This window comes from Aegilops tauschii, chromosome 1, assembly GCF_002575655.3.
Source record: "Aegilops tauschii subsp. strangulata cultivar AL8/78 chromosome 1, Aet v6.0, whole genome shotgun sequence".
Lineage (NCBI taxonomy): Eukaryota > Viridiplantae > Streptophyta > Magnoliopsida > Poales > Poaceae > Aegilops > Aegilops tauschii.
Window position 1 is genome coordinate 429,277,640 of NC_053035.3, and position 16,749 is coordinate 429,294,388.

Below are 16,749 nucleotides of genomic sequence, written 5' to 3' on the forward strand. Positions count from 1 at the left end.
GTGGAAAATATATCGGATGAAGACTGGAGGGGCCTTGTTAAACACTGGTCTGATCCGAAGTATCAGGTACATTATATATATGTGATCATCACATGTTGAAGTCCTATTTACACATGTGCCACACAAATCTATCTTCTTGTAGGTGAACTGTTCATAGAACAAGGCCAACCGTACGAAAGTGAAATTCCAATAGACGACAGGATCTCGTAGCTATATTGCACACTGCGAGGCTCTTGTAATTAGCTGTTGTTTCACTCTTTACGCTGTACCATATTATTAGATCTATATTGACTTGTTCGAAATGCAGAGGAAAGCCCGCAAGGACCAAAAAGTACCTGAACCAAATGCTGTGGAAATCTTCAAGGACTGTCACACCAGCAAGAAGAAGGGCATGAATACACCAGTCAAAGCCGCTGTTGTAAGTCCTTAATCCTCATGCCTTTTAACTACTACTTACTCTGACTTGTGCCTTGAACTGCATGGTTTGCAGCCAATGTCTATTACTCTTTTCAATTTTATACACAATTGTCTTAACGTATCATTGCACCTTACAAGGTTTAAAAGAGAGGAGTGATCTTCCTTTGATCTTGACCCGTAATCTAGTTCCATGCTGGACTTGCCCACACAACGTTACAATTGCCTGTTTGTCTGTTCTCAGTTGTTTTGTGATATGAATGATGTCATACTATGCTTACCGTATTATAAACTTCGTCTCTTTATCCTTAGCCCTCAATACAATGTGAAGAAATAGACAATACATTAGCGATGGTACATGGTCATATGTTTGGAACCTGGTTTTATTATGTACTTTGCAATAAAATACAACTAATATTTTACATGGGTTCACTAGAATAGGTTCTGTATATAGACCAAAGCTATTTTGTTTGGTTTTGCTGCTCCTTAATATCTTCTGTTCTGGTACTACTAATGTAAAACCTCAACTTTTCAGCGAGCTATGGAAAAAATGGTGGAACCGCCACCTTCTGAAGGTGGCGAGGCAACTATAACCGCAATGTCAGCTCTTGCTGCAGTGGGTCAGTACCTGTCCACTAATAGTGCCAAAAGCACGTTCCTGCGTAATACTGGGTTGGTTGTTAAGGCAATATCGTCCAAACTGCCTCATGATCAAGATATGCAAGCTCAAAGCTATGTTGTATCTGTGCTCCAGACACAAGTCCATTCCCTAACAGAGACCCTTTGTGAAAGAAGGAGAAACATTGCTCAATGTCATCAAGATATGCGTGGTTTTGAAACCAGACTATCAGACATTTGCTATGTTGTTCAGGAGCCTAGGGGAAATGAAGGCGAGGGTTATGGTGCTCCATCGGACAATACAGCATGAAAACATAACAGTCAGGTCAAATGAACTGAGCTTCTGAACTTCTGGTGGTGCATTTATCTGCTAGACTGTTAAGTTTTATGCCAACCTTCCTTTTGTTATATAGTTGTAATTTGTTTTGGTGCGATACAAAATTTATTCTTAACATGCAGCCACCGGCTGAAGAAAACAACAAGCCATTTTTGTATAGTGTAGGGTGTTCCCTATATTTGGACTGGTGGCGATCTTTGATGCCGAGTGGATGTAATTTGTGCAATCGCCTTAATAGCCTATCGTTAGTTTCGGCCTTATTTATTTCCTAGTCTTCTTTTTCCCTGGTTTGCTAGTGGCCGCAACTACCATGGGCCATATACGCACCGTAGGATCCATGGGTCTCCTACGGGCCGTCGATAAATGGGCCTGTAATCGGTGGGCCTCGAGCCGTCGGATAAATGGGTCTACATGGGCCGTAATCGGGCGTAATTGGTATCGGCCCAGCACGGTAACAGGCCATTAACAGGCCGTAGGACAGCAAATGCTTAATTCTGTCACAGGCATAACGGGTCGTTAATGGGCCAAAATATAGGACGGGCTGGAAACGGCGCAACGGGTTAACAAGCCAGAAACGGGCCGACTCTTGCCATGGGCCGAATTTGGCCCATTAGGGTAACAGGCCAGTAACGGGCCGACTCTTGCCATGGGCCGAATTTGGCCCATTAGGGGAACAGGCCAGTAACGGGCCGACTCTTGCCATGGGCCGAATTTGGCCCATTAGGGGAACAGGCCAGTAACGGGCCGGAAGTAATCGAGGGCCGAAAAGGAGCCCAAGAACGTATGGGCCGTCAATAGGCCGAAAGCTAACACGGGCTGGAAATGGCCCATGTAAATCACGGGCCGTTAACAGGTATAAAGAAAATTACTGTTCATTATGGGCTAGAGTCACCGTGGGCCTGTAAAGGGCCAAAAGATACGAAGGCCTCATATGAGCCGAAAGACGTCGTGGGCCATACATGGGCTGAAAGTGAAATGGGCTGGTGTTATATTCGACGGCCGACATGACATTGTTGGGCCAATTTCCTTTAGGGCCTAACGGGCCGTGAGTTAACGGGCCGTAAAATGGGCTATTTGCGAAGAGACCGTTAACAGGCTTTTCATGGCCCAGCCCGTTAACTTTTGACCAAGTCAAACGGGCCGGCTTTGTAAGCTAAATGGGCCAATGGTGGGCCGTGGCACGTGTCGACATATCATAGGCGCCTATCTGACCCACTGACGAGCTGACACGTGTTTCGTCCGGCCAATAAGAATTTTACACGTGAAAATTTCCCATTGGTCGGGGCTGTTAACGGGTTATCGGATCCAAAACCCGACCTGATAGCTTAACGGCGTTCCGTTACAGTGGATGCCACGTGTCGGTCACCCTTGACAAAAGCACTTCTATGACGCGTGATTTATCGTCATGGAAGACTTCCGTGATGATAATTTTGGTAATGTCATGGAACACTTGTACGACAGCACAGGTATGACTATCTTGATTCTGTCATAAAATCGTCATGGATGTACATGCATGACAAAAAACGCGACCTACTGTGACAAACACGTATCATCACGGAAGTGTATTTTTTTGTAGTGTATTATCTCTATCAGATCTCACTTTTGCAAGTGGCCGTGAAGAGATTGACAACCCCTTTATCGCGTTGGTTGCAAGGTTCTTATTTGTTTGTGTAGGTACGAGGGATTTGCGTGTAGTCTCCTACTGGATTGATACCTTGGTTCTCAAAAACTGAGGGAAATACTTACGGTACTTTGCTGTATCACCCTTTTCTCTTCAAGGGAAAACCAACGCAGTGCTCAAGAGGTAGCAAGAAGGATTTCTGGCGCCGTTGTCGGGGAGTCTACGCACAAGTCAAGACATACCAAGTATCCATCACAAACTCTTATCCCTCGCATTACATTATTTGCCATTTGCCTCTCGTTTTCCTCTCCCCCACTTCACCTTTGTCGTTTTATTCGCCCTCTTTTCCGTTCGCCTCTTTTCGCTTGCTTCTTGTGTGCTTGTGTGTTAGATCGTTCGTTTTGCCGCCATGGCCGAATAAAAAAGGGCTAAGGGTTCTCTCCTTGGTTTTAATACTTTGGATAGTCCCTCTATCCTCTCTAAACTCATAAATAATGATGCTATGGAAAGACCTACCGGGGTCATCAATGAGGGTTTGAATAATTTCGATGAAGATGATCCCGAATTTTTTTTGTTATTTACTTGATGAGTCTTTGAAAGATGCTTGGGATAGGCTATTAAGGATCCGAGCTAGCTATGTACCCCAATATCAAATTGAGATATACCTAAAAAGCTTTTATGTTGGCTTACCTTCTTCGTTCAAACAAGTTTTAGATTCTATTTTTGAAGAATGTTTTCTTGAAGGGTATCCCATAGATACTTATGAAAAGATGAAAACTATATTTGGGACCCCATGAGTGAGAAGATTGAATCCACTTCTCTTTTGTGCTTTTATCAAAACGAAATCATCAAAGAGATGATGGCTAGCTTAGATGCAAATTTCCATAGCGTGCTTAATCTTTCTTCTACCATTAATGGCCACATGCTTTCTCAAAATAGAAGAATAAATGCTATAGATAAGAAATTTTTTCTTTTCTTTCCCAATACCAAAGATGGCAATACCTAGATCTATCCTTCTTTTTATGCCTAGCTAGCGGCGTTGAACGATAGCGCTTGTTGGGAGGCAACCCAATCTTATTTTTGTTCCTTGCTTTTTGTTCCTGTTTAGTAATAAATAATTCATCTAGCCTCTGGTTAGATGTGGTTTTGTGTTTTAATTAGTGTTAGTGCAAAGTAAAACCTTTAGGATAACCTATGGTGATAGTTAATTTGATCTTGCTCAAAAACAGAAACTTTTACGCGCACGAGATTAGTTTTCATAAATCACAGAAACGTGCTTTTAAGTTGATTCTTTTTGCTGAATATTAATAAAAAAATTATCTAGGACTTCCTAATTGATCAGAATTTTTTAAATTCCATAAGTTTGCGTTTGATACAGATTGCTATAGACTATTCTGTTTTTGACAGATTCTGTTTTTCGTGTGTTGTTTGGTTATTTTGATGAGTCTATGTCTAGTATCGGGGGTCTGAACCATAGAGAAGTTGGAATATAGTAGGTTTAACACCAATATAAATAAAGAATGAGTTCATTACAGTACCTTAAAGTGGTGGTTTGTTTTATTTCGCTAACGGAGCTCATGAGATTTTCTGTTGAGTTTTGTGTTGTGAAGTTTTCAAGTTTTGGGTAAAGATTTGATGGATTATGGAATAAGGAGTGGCAAGAGCCTAACCTTGGGGATGCCCAAGGCACCCCAAGGTAAAATTCAAGGACAACCAAAAGCCTAAGCTTGGGGATGCCCCGGAAGGCATCCCCTCTTTCGTCTTCGTCCATCGGTAACTTTACTTGATGTTATATTTTATTCACCACATGATATGTGTTTTGCTTGGAGTGTCTTGTATGATTTGAGTCTTTGCTTTTTAGTTTACCCCAATCATCCTTGCTGTACACACCTTTTGGGAGAGTCACACATGAATCGAAATTTATTAGAATACTCTATGTGCTTCGCTTATATCTTTTGAGCTAGATAATTTTGCTCTAGTGCTTCACTTATATCTTTTTAGAGCACGGTGGTGGTTTTATTTTATAGAAATTATTGATCTCTCATGCTTCACTTAAATTATTTTGAGAGTCCTTTAGAACAGCATGGTAATTTTCTTTGGCTATAAAATTAGTCCTAATATGATAGGCATCCAAGATGGATATAATAAAAACTTTCATATAGAGTGCATTGAATACTATGAGAAGTTTGATACTTGATGATTGTTTTGAGATATGAAGATGGTGATATTAAAGTTGTGCTAGTTGAGTAATTGTGAATTTGAGAAATACTTGTGTTGAAGTTTGCAAGTCCCGTAGCATGCACGTATGGTAACCGTTGTGTAACAAATTTGAAACATGAGGTGTTCTTTGATTGTCATCCTTTGTGTGGAGGTCGGGATCGCGCGATGGTTAACTCCTACCAACCATTCCCCTAGGAGCATGCGTGTAGTGCTTGGTTTTGATGACTTGTAGATTTTTGCAATAAGTATGTGAGTTCTTTATGACTAATGTTGAGTCCATGGATTATACGCACTCTCACCCTTCCATCATTGCTAGCCTCTTTGGTACCGTGCATTGCCCTTTCTCACCTTGAGAGTTGGTGCAAACTTCGCCGGTGCATCCAAACCCCGTGATATGATACGCTCTATCACACATAAACCTCCTTATATCTTCCTCAAAACAGCCACCATACCTACCTATTATGGCATTTCCATAGAGATTCCGAGATATATTGCCATGCAACTTTCCACAGTTTCATTATTATGACATGCTTCATCATTGTCATATTGCCTTGCATGATCATGTACTTGACATCGTATTTTTGGCAAAGCCACCATGCATAACTTATCATACATGTCACTCTTGATTCATTGCCCATCACGGTACACTGCCGGAGGCATTCATATAGAGTCATATTTTGTTCTAGTATCGAGTTGTAAATAAATAGAAGTGTGATAATCATCATTCATAGAGCATTGTTCCAATAAAAAAGGAAGAAAGGCCAAATAAAAAAAAGAGGCCCAAAAAAAAAGAAATAAAAAGGGACAATGCTACTATCCTTTTTTTCCACACTTGTGCTTCAAAGTAGCACCATGATCTTTATGATAGAGAGTCTCTTGTTTTGTCACTTTCATATACTAGTGGGAATTTTTCATTATAGAACTTGGCTTGTATATTCCAACAATGGGCTTCCTCAAATGCCCTAGGTCTTCGTGAGCAAGCAAGTTGGATGCACACCCACGTACTTTCCTTTGTTGAGCTTTCATACATTTATAGCTCTAGTGCATCGATTGCATGGCAATCCCTACTCCTTGCATTGACATCAATTGATGGGCATCTCCCTAGCCCGTTGATTAGCCGCATCAATGTGAGACTTTCTCTTTTTTTTGTCTTCTCCACACAACCCCTATCATCATATTCTATTACACCCATAGTGCTATGTCCATGACTCACGCTCATATATTGCGTGAAAGTTGAAAAAGTTTGAAAATTCTAAAGTATGAAACAATTGCTTGGCTGAAACCGGGGTTGTTCATGATTTGAATATTTTGTGTGACGAAGATGGAACATAGCCAAACTATATGATTTTGTAGGGATGTACTTTCTTTGGCCATGTTATTTTGAGAAGACATAATTGCTTAGTTAGTATGCTTGAAGTATTACTATTTTATGTCAATATTAAACTTTTATCTTGAATCTTTCGGATCTGAATATTCATGCCACAATAAAGAAAATTACATTGAAAAATATGGTAGGTAGCATTCCACATCAAAAATTCTGTTTTTATCATTTACCTACTCGAGGACAAGCAGGAATTAAGCTTGGGGATGCTTGATACGTCTCCAACGTATCTATAATTTTTTATTGTTCCATGCTATTATATTATCTGTTTTGTATGTATAATGGGCTTTATTATACACTTTTATATTATTTTTAGGACTAACCTACTGACCGGAGGCCCTGTCCAAATTGCTGTTTTTTTTCCTATTTCAGTGTTTCGCAGAAAAGGAATATCAAACGGAATCCAAACGGAATGAAACCTTCGGGAGAGTGATTTTTGGAACAAACGCAATCCAGGAGACTTGGAGTGGACGTCAAGGAAGCGACGAGGTGTCCACGAGGCAGGGAGGCGCGCCCCCACCCTCGTGGGCCCCTAGTGGCTCCCCCAACCGACTTCTTTCGCCTATATATACTCATATACCCCGAAAACATCCGAGAGCACCACGAAACCCTATTTCCATTGCCGCAACCTTCTGTACCCGTGAGATCCCATCTTGGGGCCTTTTCCGGCGGTCCGCCGGAGGGGGAATCGATCACGAAGGGCTTCTATATCAACACCATAGCCTCTCTGATGATGTGTGAGTAGTTTACCTCAGACCTTCGGGTCCATAGTTATTAGCTAGATGGCTTCTTCTCTCTCTTTGGATCTCAATACAAAGTTCTCCTCGATCTTCTTGGATATCTATTCGATGTAATTCTTTTTGCGGTGTGTTTGTCGAGATCCGATGAATTGTGGGTTTATGATCATGATTATCTATGAACAATATATGAATCTCCTCTGAATTCTTTTATGTATGATTTGTTATCTTTGCAAGTCTCTTCGAATTATCAGTTTGGTTTGTCCTACTAGATTGATCTTTCTTGCAATGGGAGAAGTGCTTAGCTTTGGGTTCAATCTTGCGGTGTCCTTTCCCAGTGACAGCAGGGGCAACAAGGCACGCATTGTATTGTTTCCATCGAGGATAAAAAGATGGGGTTTATATCATATTGCTTGAGTTTATCCCTCTACATCATGTCATCTTGCCTAATGCGTTACTCTGTTCTTATGAACTTAATACTCTAGATGCATGCTGGATAGCGGTCGATGTGTGGAGTAATAGTAGTAGATGTAGAATCGTTTCGGTCTACTTGTCACGGACTTGATGCCTATATACATGATCATGCCTAGATATTCTCATAACTATGCACTTTTCTATCAATTGCTCGACAGTAATTTGTTCACCCACTGTAATATTTATGCTATCTTGAGAGAAGCCACTAGTGAAACCTATGGCCCTCGGGTCTATCTTCCATCATATAAGTTTCCGATCTATTTTATTTTGCAATCTTTACTTTCCAATCTATAAAAAAAATTACCAAAAATATTTATCTTATTATCTCTATCAGATCTCACTTTTGCAAGTGGCCGTGAAGGGATTGACAACCCCTTTATCGCGTTGGTTGCAAGGTTCTTATTTGTTTGTGCAGGTACGAGGGATTTGCGTGTAGTCTCCTACTGGATTGATACCTTGGTTCTCAAAAACTGAGGGAAATACTTATGTTACTTTGCTGCATCACCCTTTCCTCTTCAAGGGAAAACCAAAGCAGTGCTCGAGAGGTAGCAGTCTGCGGGCGGTCGTCTTGTGTAGCAAGGGCTATGAGGCGTCTGGACCGCGCGGCGTTGTGGCTCGCGTGCGGGGGTGGGATGTCGGAGCGGCGGCTCCGGAGTCGGGGGTGTGTGTTTGTTGCAATGTTGCCTTGGGTTGTGTGGTCGGCAAGGGTTCGTTGCGTGTGCGGTTTTTCGGCCTGGTTTTCCTCATAAACTGGGCCACTCTATTAGGTTTTCGATCCGGTGTCCCTCGTTAACTGGATCAACTCTCTTCTTCTATAATGCAAAGCCAGAGCACCTGGCTCTCTGACGAGGTTCCGTCAAAAAAAGAAAATTCCCGAAGCGGGAGGTGTAGCCCCAATATACCAGACAAAGCGGGAGGTGTAGCTGCAATAGCAAATTCCCGAACATTTTTTATTCGTGATTTTTTTATAATGCAATTTTTTTGAAAATTCTGAACAAATATTGAAAAGGGCGAACATTTTTTTGTGTTTTTGAGAAATATTTGAAAACAAGAACAACTTTTGAAAAAACAAATTTTTTTTTTAAATTTTGATTTTTTTTCTAAGCAAGAACATTTCTTGGAAATTTAGAAGAAATAATTGAAAACTTGAACAATTTTTTAAAATAAAAAAACTTGAAGAAAAAAGGAAAAAATGGAAAATAAAAAGGAACAGAAATGGAAAAATGAAAAAAAAAGTAAAAGGAAAAAATGCTTTTGTGAACCTTCTAGATATGTTCCCAAAACGGGGTGCTTGTTGTGGATTATTGGGCCGGCCCATTTCTCGTGTTGGGGAGTTTGCCCTTTGCGTACATTCGACATTATGGCGTAGAGAGCGTCACATAGGATTTTCTCGTACGTTAGTTATTAGTTATGTTAAAATTTTATAAAATAATAGTTATACTTATGTGTTACGCTTTGAAATACTTTTCCCTTTGAACCTGCATGGATGCCAACTATGTTCAACATAGGATTTTCAAGTTGGCCAAAAGGCTCCATGTGAGAATATGTTATTTCTCGACATCCTTAAATGACCCTATTTTTTATCATGCATTGTATGACCAATTCGAAGCACCATGCCAATTTGTTTGGGTTTTCGACTAGTTTTTGCATTTTCTCTAGTTTTCTCAGTGAAAAAAGGCTGATAAATGGTTGGACCTGTCGCGTCACGTGCATATTGTGTCAGAATTCATTCAAACCTGACATGGATGCGTACCATGGGTATGCCCACCTCGTGGCGTACCATGGGTATGCCCACCTCGTGCAAAAGTTATGGTTTATTTCAATGATGTCCAAAAAACGCCATGTTCAACATGGAGTGTCCGGGTAAGGTTAGAAGGTTCCATTTGAGAGCACTTTTTTTCCGACATCCATCAAATTGCCCTAATTATTTCCATGTCCTTATATGACCAATTCAAGGCACCATGCCAAGTTTTTTGGATTTTTGACAAGTGTTGTATTTTCTAGAGCTTTCTCGGAGAAAAAAGACCGATAAATGGTGGGACGTGTTGCATCGTGCATACGGTGTCGAAAGTCATTCAAACCAGGCATATATGCCTTACATGGCATGCCTCATTTCTCGACATCCTTAAATGTCTCCAATTTTTTTCATGGCCTTGTATGACCAATTAAATGCACGATGCGAAGTTTACTGGCTTTCAATTTTTTTTTGCATTTTCTACGATTTTCTCTGTTAAAAAAAGGCCAATAAATGGCTAGACATTTCGAAACTTTCATACGGTATCGAAAGTCGTTCAAATCAGGCATGAATGCCTACGATGGGCATGCCCATCTGCTTGCAAAAGTTCATTTCAAGGATGTCTAAAAATGGATCGTATTCAACACAGTGTGTTCGGATAGGCCAGAAGGATCGATTTGAAAGCACGTTGTTTTTAGACATTCGTCAAATGGCCCCAATTTTTTTTCCACCAGCATCAATGACCAATTCAAGGCATCAAGCGAAGTGTTTGGATTTTTGACAATTTTTGCATTTTCTGAAGTCTTCTTGATCAAAAAGGACTAATAAATGTTTGGAGGTGTCACAATGTATAAACGGTGTCAGAAATCGTTCAAACCTGCCAGGATGCGTGATATGTCCGGCTATGTAAGAAGTTGGGGTCACTTAACCATAGTTTAAAAAAACCACCAGTTAAGAGGAGTGTGCCAATCTAGGCCAGACAAGTGCATCCGTGAGCATGTACCTTTTTCCTAATTTGAACGCTTATGTTATTTGCAATTTCTGTCATTATCAATCAACATGAACATTGTGTTATGTCCTAACCATTTGTCAACAACTTTGAAATTTGTCAACAACTTTGAAATTTTAAATTGTGTATGAAAATTTTACAAACTTGAGCACTTTTTCCAAATTTGTTAACAAATTACAAATAATTGATGGAATTTTTGAACACAAATTGCAAACCTTGTACTTAAAAAAATACTTATCAACCTTTTTTGAAACACAAACATTTTAGAAAATTTAAAAAAGTCAAAATTCTCTTTTTTGCAATGTTTCAAAATGTGTTCCACTTTTCAGAAAATTTGTTTTGAGTTCCACTTTTCAAATCACAGTTTTTCCCTTTTTTCTGGAGCTGCGAGAGCTAAAATCCTATGCCATGATAGACATATATTGTGTTTGTGTACTTATTTAGTTTCAGAAATTGTGAAAGGTTTTTGCATAAGTTTTTGACACTCGCGCACCAAATATGTCCTACCCTAAATGAGCCAGCCTAAGCACGCTATGTCTCATTTTGTTTTCGTTTTTTCAAGTTTTTTTCCTTTCCCTTACTTTTGTTATACTTCCAAATAATCTAAATAACTATACTAAAAAAACTTAACATAAAATATTTGGGGAAAATGTTAACCAAGCATTTGAAAATGTTAAAGGTATATGAAAAAATGTTTCTCATGTATACAAAAAATATACAATATGTGTGAAAAAAATCGCCATCTATTTAAAAATGTAATCAAGCGTTTGAGAAAAAATTAAAAAGTATTTGAAAAATTTTAATCAAGCATTTTTTAAAATTTAAATGTGTATAGAAAAAAATGTTAACCTTGTATATTCATAAAAATATCAAACTTGTATTTGAAAAATGTTAAATATGTAGAGAAAAAATGTTGACAATGTATGAAAAAATATTAATTTTTTTAAATGTGAATCAAGTATTTCAAAATGTTTAAATCCATATAGAAAAAATGTTGCCCATGTATAATTTTTTTTGTAATCTTGTATTTTAAAAATGTTAATCAAGCATTTGAAAATGTTAAAAACATGTATAGAGAAAATGTTGACCATTTATTAAAAAAATGTTAAACTTGTGTTTGAAAACTGTTAATCTAGCATTTGAAAAATGTTAAATCTGTATAGAAAAAATGTTGATCATGTATTCGATTTTTTTGATCCTTTATTTTTAAAATGACTTGTATTAGAAAAAATATATTAGATATATATCATGAATGTGTATAGAAAAACAGCAAAAACTAAGAGAAAACAAAAAAACATGATGAAAAATGAAACAAAGAAAGCTGAAAAAAAAGCAGTGAAAACAAAAGAAACTAAAGAAAGAAACACCTCAGAAACGTAGAAAAACGGAAACCCGAAAAAAACCCATGAAAAATCATGAGGAAACAAAGAAAAGAAAAGAAAAAACAGAAAACAAAACAAGAAAACACAGAGAAAACCAGTGCAAAAAAGAAAAGGAATCACATAAACAAGAAAAACTGAGGAGAACGATAAAGAAAAAAACTGAAGAAAAGAAAAAACTTGTGAAAACAAAGAAATATACTCCCTCTATCCCAAAATAAGTAGTACAAAGTTGAGTCACTTAATTTGGGACGAAGGGTGTATGAAGAAAACCGATGAAAAACAAAGAAAGCCATGAAGACAAAAAGAAAACCAAGAACCGGGTAAAAAATTAGAAAACGATGAACAAAGAAAGAAAAACAGGAAACCAAAGAAAATGTAATGAAAAAGAAAGAAAACGAAAAAGAAAAATAAATAAATAACGGACCTAACAAGCGAGTGAGTATTGACAGATCGAACGAGCAGCGACAGTGCGAGGGAGGAGAAGAAATCGGCTGGCCCGTAGCTCTCGTGGTCCAAGAGAGGCCAGGAAACAGGTGGAAATTGTAGACTCCTGGTCCTGGGTATGAATTGCCCTGCACGGCAATGGCTGGGGTGTCCACACAGAGACTTTCCATCCACCAATAACTTGTGCATACGATTCCACGTGGATATAGACTAGTCCTGGCTCCTGTAAGGGCAACTTTCATGCGCAGTGGAAAGATGATGGTGAATTCGAGTCTTCGCATTGGTCAGCAAGTCTGTAGTATGGACGAACCGGGGAACTTGTTGTCCAGCAATTTTTTCCGATGCAACAGCTGCCATCGATGAGCATAGCAGGAGGGTAGGCCATGTTCTTCTCTCTTCAGGAAGGCTTGTTTTGGCAACATGGTCTGCCTAAAATAGATGTAAGAAATGAAAATACAAGGGCACAAAAGTCCATCAGAAAAGGTTGCCTCAGCCAACCAAATGCTCTTGATTACCAGTTAACTAAGTCAGGCAACAAAAATTTCATTGCCTGTACTAATAGTAGTATAGTACTGGACTACTAGCGGTAGGAAAGGGCAAGAACCGAAGTAAGTTGGAAAATGAAAATAGCAACTTGAATGTATTACCTTAGGCAGACCATAGTTTGGACAAGACCTTGACGAATTGCATCTAGCTTGCTGAAAGCTCGTCCTCTTTTTTGAAATTGAAAGAGAGTCCTATAAAAAGGTCTAACTTCCAAACTATGTCTTTTTTCATTAATTTCCTTTAGTTTTTTTCTCTATCTAGAAGTGGAATAGAATAACCTCGTTGAGAAGTTTCCTCCCTATTGGGATTAAACCCGACGTCCCAGTCCATGTGTGTGTACGTATCGGACTAGTCCCACGTAGGAACCGACTAGGTTAGCACTTGGGCTGTTTAGCTCCTTTATACACCCATGAAAACCCCACGATGTAACACAACCAGAAAAGTTCAAAGCAATAAAAGAAAACCAAGGCACGTCAAGAGCCTTTGGCAATCACCAAAAGATTTTTCCTCTGTCCAGGTTCGATCACAAGTTTCCATCGAGGGAGTCGCCGGCTACACAGTACGTACTAGCACGTAAAGCCAATAATCGATTAAGCTGCCAGCTTGGTTGCTTGTTCGGCTAGCTTGCACATACGTGGAGCTCCTGGGTGTTTGATATAGAGATCAAAACCAACAATTGGTATCTAGAGCCTCGACGATCTGCAATGACGGATAGCGATGTTGAGTCAGTCAAGTCCGGTAATGGCGGTTCCAAGGGGAACAAGTCCGGTAACGGCGGTTCCAAGGCGAACAAGAACGCCGACAAGGTGAAGAAGGGCGGCAAGTCAGCGATTAGTGGTGGCGGAACGGGCGGCGCCAACGTGCAGGCGCATCGCAACATCCCCATCCAGTACCCGATGCTCACCGACGCCAACTACGGCGTGTGGGCGGTCAAGATGAAGATCATTCTCCGAACCCTTCGAGTGTGGGAGGCCATCATGGACGACGACGTCGACCAGGAGTGCGACGAAGGTGCCATGGCCGCCATAGCCCAGTCTGTGCCAGATTCCGTGCTGATGACATTGGCGGAGTTCGAGACAGCAAGAGAGGCGTGGAACACACTCGAAGAGATGAGGATCGGAGAAGATCGCGTCATGAAGGCTCGGGCACAAGTGCTGAAGCGCCAATTTCACAAGTTGCAGATGAAGGAAACTGAATCGGTGAACAACTACGCCATGCGTCTGACTACTTTGGTGGGAGAGATCCGCGCGCTTGGTGCAAAGCTCGAGGAGACCGAGATTGTGGAGAAGTTTTTCAGTTCGGTGACTGATAAATTCACGTACATTATCGGCACGCTCGAGCAGCTTTACGACATCGACGACATGACCATAACGGAGGCGATCGGACGCTTGCGGACATGGGAATAGAACGTCCAGGTCTTCTGATGGCCGAAGTTTGTGATCTCGTGGAGCCTAACAAGCGGGAGATCAAGGCAAATTTGGTGAAGCAGGAAGACGAACGTCCAAGTCTTCTGATGGCCGAAGTTTGTGATCTCGTCCAAACGGTGGTTGTGAAACCAAACCAGAAGGTGCTACTTCATGAGAAGAAAGTAATACCGAAGTTATCCGGGAAACAGAACGTGTCATGGTATCTAGACACGGGTGCCAGTAACCACATGACGGGGTGCAAGGAGAAGTTCCTCGAGCTGGAATATGATGCTCAAGGCTCGGTCAAGTTCGGTGATGGTTCAAATGTGGAGATTTGCGGGCAAGGTTCTGTCCTCTTCGAAGGTCTCACAGGAGAACATTGCATACTCACCGGAGTATACTACATCCCACGGCTTCGCAACAACATCATCTCTGTCAGGAAACTTGACGAGAATGGATGCAAGGTGGATATTGAGAACAGAGTGATGACGATCTTCGACAACCTCCGAAACGTGCTAGCCCGTGTTAATCGCACACGGAACAGGCTCTATATCCTCAACCTTGACCAATCTCAACCGGAGTGTTGGCTCGCCAAGAGTGATGATGATTCGTGGTTATGGCATGCTAGATTTGGACACGTCAACTTCTACGCCTTGAAGAAGATGTCGAAGATGGAGATGGTATCTGGGATGCCGTTTATCGACCATGTTGATCGAGTATGTGATGGGTGCTTGGTTGGAAAACAGCACCGCAGGCCGTTCCCTGCTCAGTCTACCTATCGTGCAAGTGATGCACTCGAGCTGCTTCATGGTGATCTATGTGGCCCTATCACCCCAGCAACTCACGGAGGAAAGAAGTATTTCTTCCTAGTGGTAGATGATTACTCGAGATATATGTGGGTCGTTCTCCTACGATCTAAAGATGAGGCGTTTGAAGCGTTTAAGAAGCTGAAGGCTGCAACAGAGATGGAACACAAGCTGAAGGTTCGCGCTCTACAGACAGATCGCGGCAGAGAGTTTACGTCGAACGAGTTCAACGACTACTGCGAGAAGATTGGCATAAAGAGGTTCCTCGCGGCACCTTATACGCCGCAGCAGAACGGGGTTGTTGAAAGGTGTAATCGAACCGTCGTTGACATGGCGAGAAGTTTACTCAAGAGCAAGAACTTGCCGGGGACTTTTTGGGGAGAAGCTGTCTCGACGGCGGTCTATCTTCTCAACCGGGCTCCAACGAAGGCAGTGATCGGCAAGACTCCGTATGAAGCAATTTACGGACGGAAGCCGAATGTGTCTCATCTACGGACGTTTGGGTGCGTGGCGCATGTGAAGACGGCGGAGCCGCATCTCTCAAAGCTTGCCGATCGCAGCACCAAGATGGTGTTCATCGGATACGAGAGGAGTTCCGGCACCAAGGCATACTGCTTCTACGATCCACGAACCAAGCATCTACGGATTTCACGCGACGTCGTGTTTGAAGAAAACCAAGTGTGGAATTGGAGCGCAGCAGCCGACGATGCTCCAAACGTTAACATATTTACAGTTGAATTTCCAACTGATGATGATGCAGGGGAGGACGTCCAGGTGCTTGGCAAGACGCCCAACCAAGGTGACCACAATGGTAGTGATCATCATGGTGCCGACACCAACGACGACGCGCATGGGTCGCAAGGTGATAGCGACAACGACGCGCACGACACGGGTGGAGATCTCGACAATGAGGCGCATAGTGATGATGACAATCAAGATGATGGTCATGATCATGACGATTACGCTGACGACGCGGATGCCAACGACCCGACATCTTCCACGCCCGAGACTCAACCGTCTTCCTGAAGTGCATCCACGCCGACACAATTTGTGTCGCCTCCTTTGCAAGCCACAACGGATTCTTCCGGGCCTCGTCGCTACAAGACCCTCAAGAAAGTCTACAAGTACGCAAAGCCAGTTACGCTCGAGTACTCTGATTTGTGTTTACTCGGAGTTGAGGAGCCGGCGAACTTCGTAGAGGCGAGCAAAAGTTCAAGTTGGATGCACACCATGGATGAGGAGATGAAGGCGATCGAGAGCAATGGCACGTGGACTTTGGTATCCCGACTTCCGAACCAAAAGGCCATAGGTTTGAAGTGGGTTTACAAGTTGAAAAAGGACACGAAGGGTGCCATTGTGAAGTACAAGGCAAGACTCGTTGCAAAGGGCTACGTACAACGTCAAGGAGTTGACTATGAGGAGGTGTTTGCACCGGTTGCTCGAATCGAGACGGTGAGAGTGCTCCTAGCTTTGGCAGCACAAGAGGACTGGAAGGTTCATCATATGGATGTTAAATCCATTTTCCTCAACGGAGACCTCACAGAAAAAGTGTACGTGGAACAACCCCTCAGCTACGAGAAGAAAGGAGAAGAAGGGAAAGTTTACAAGTTCAAGAAGGC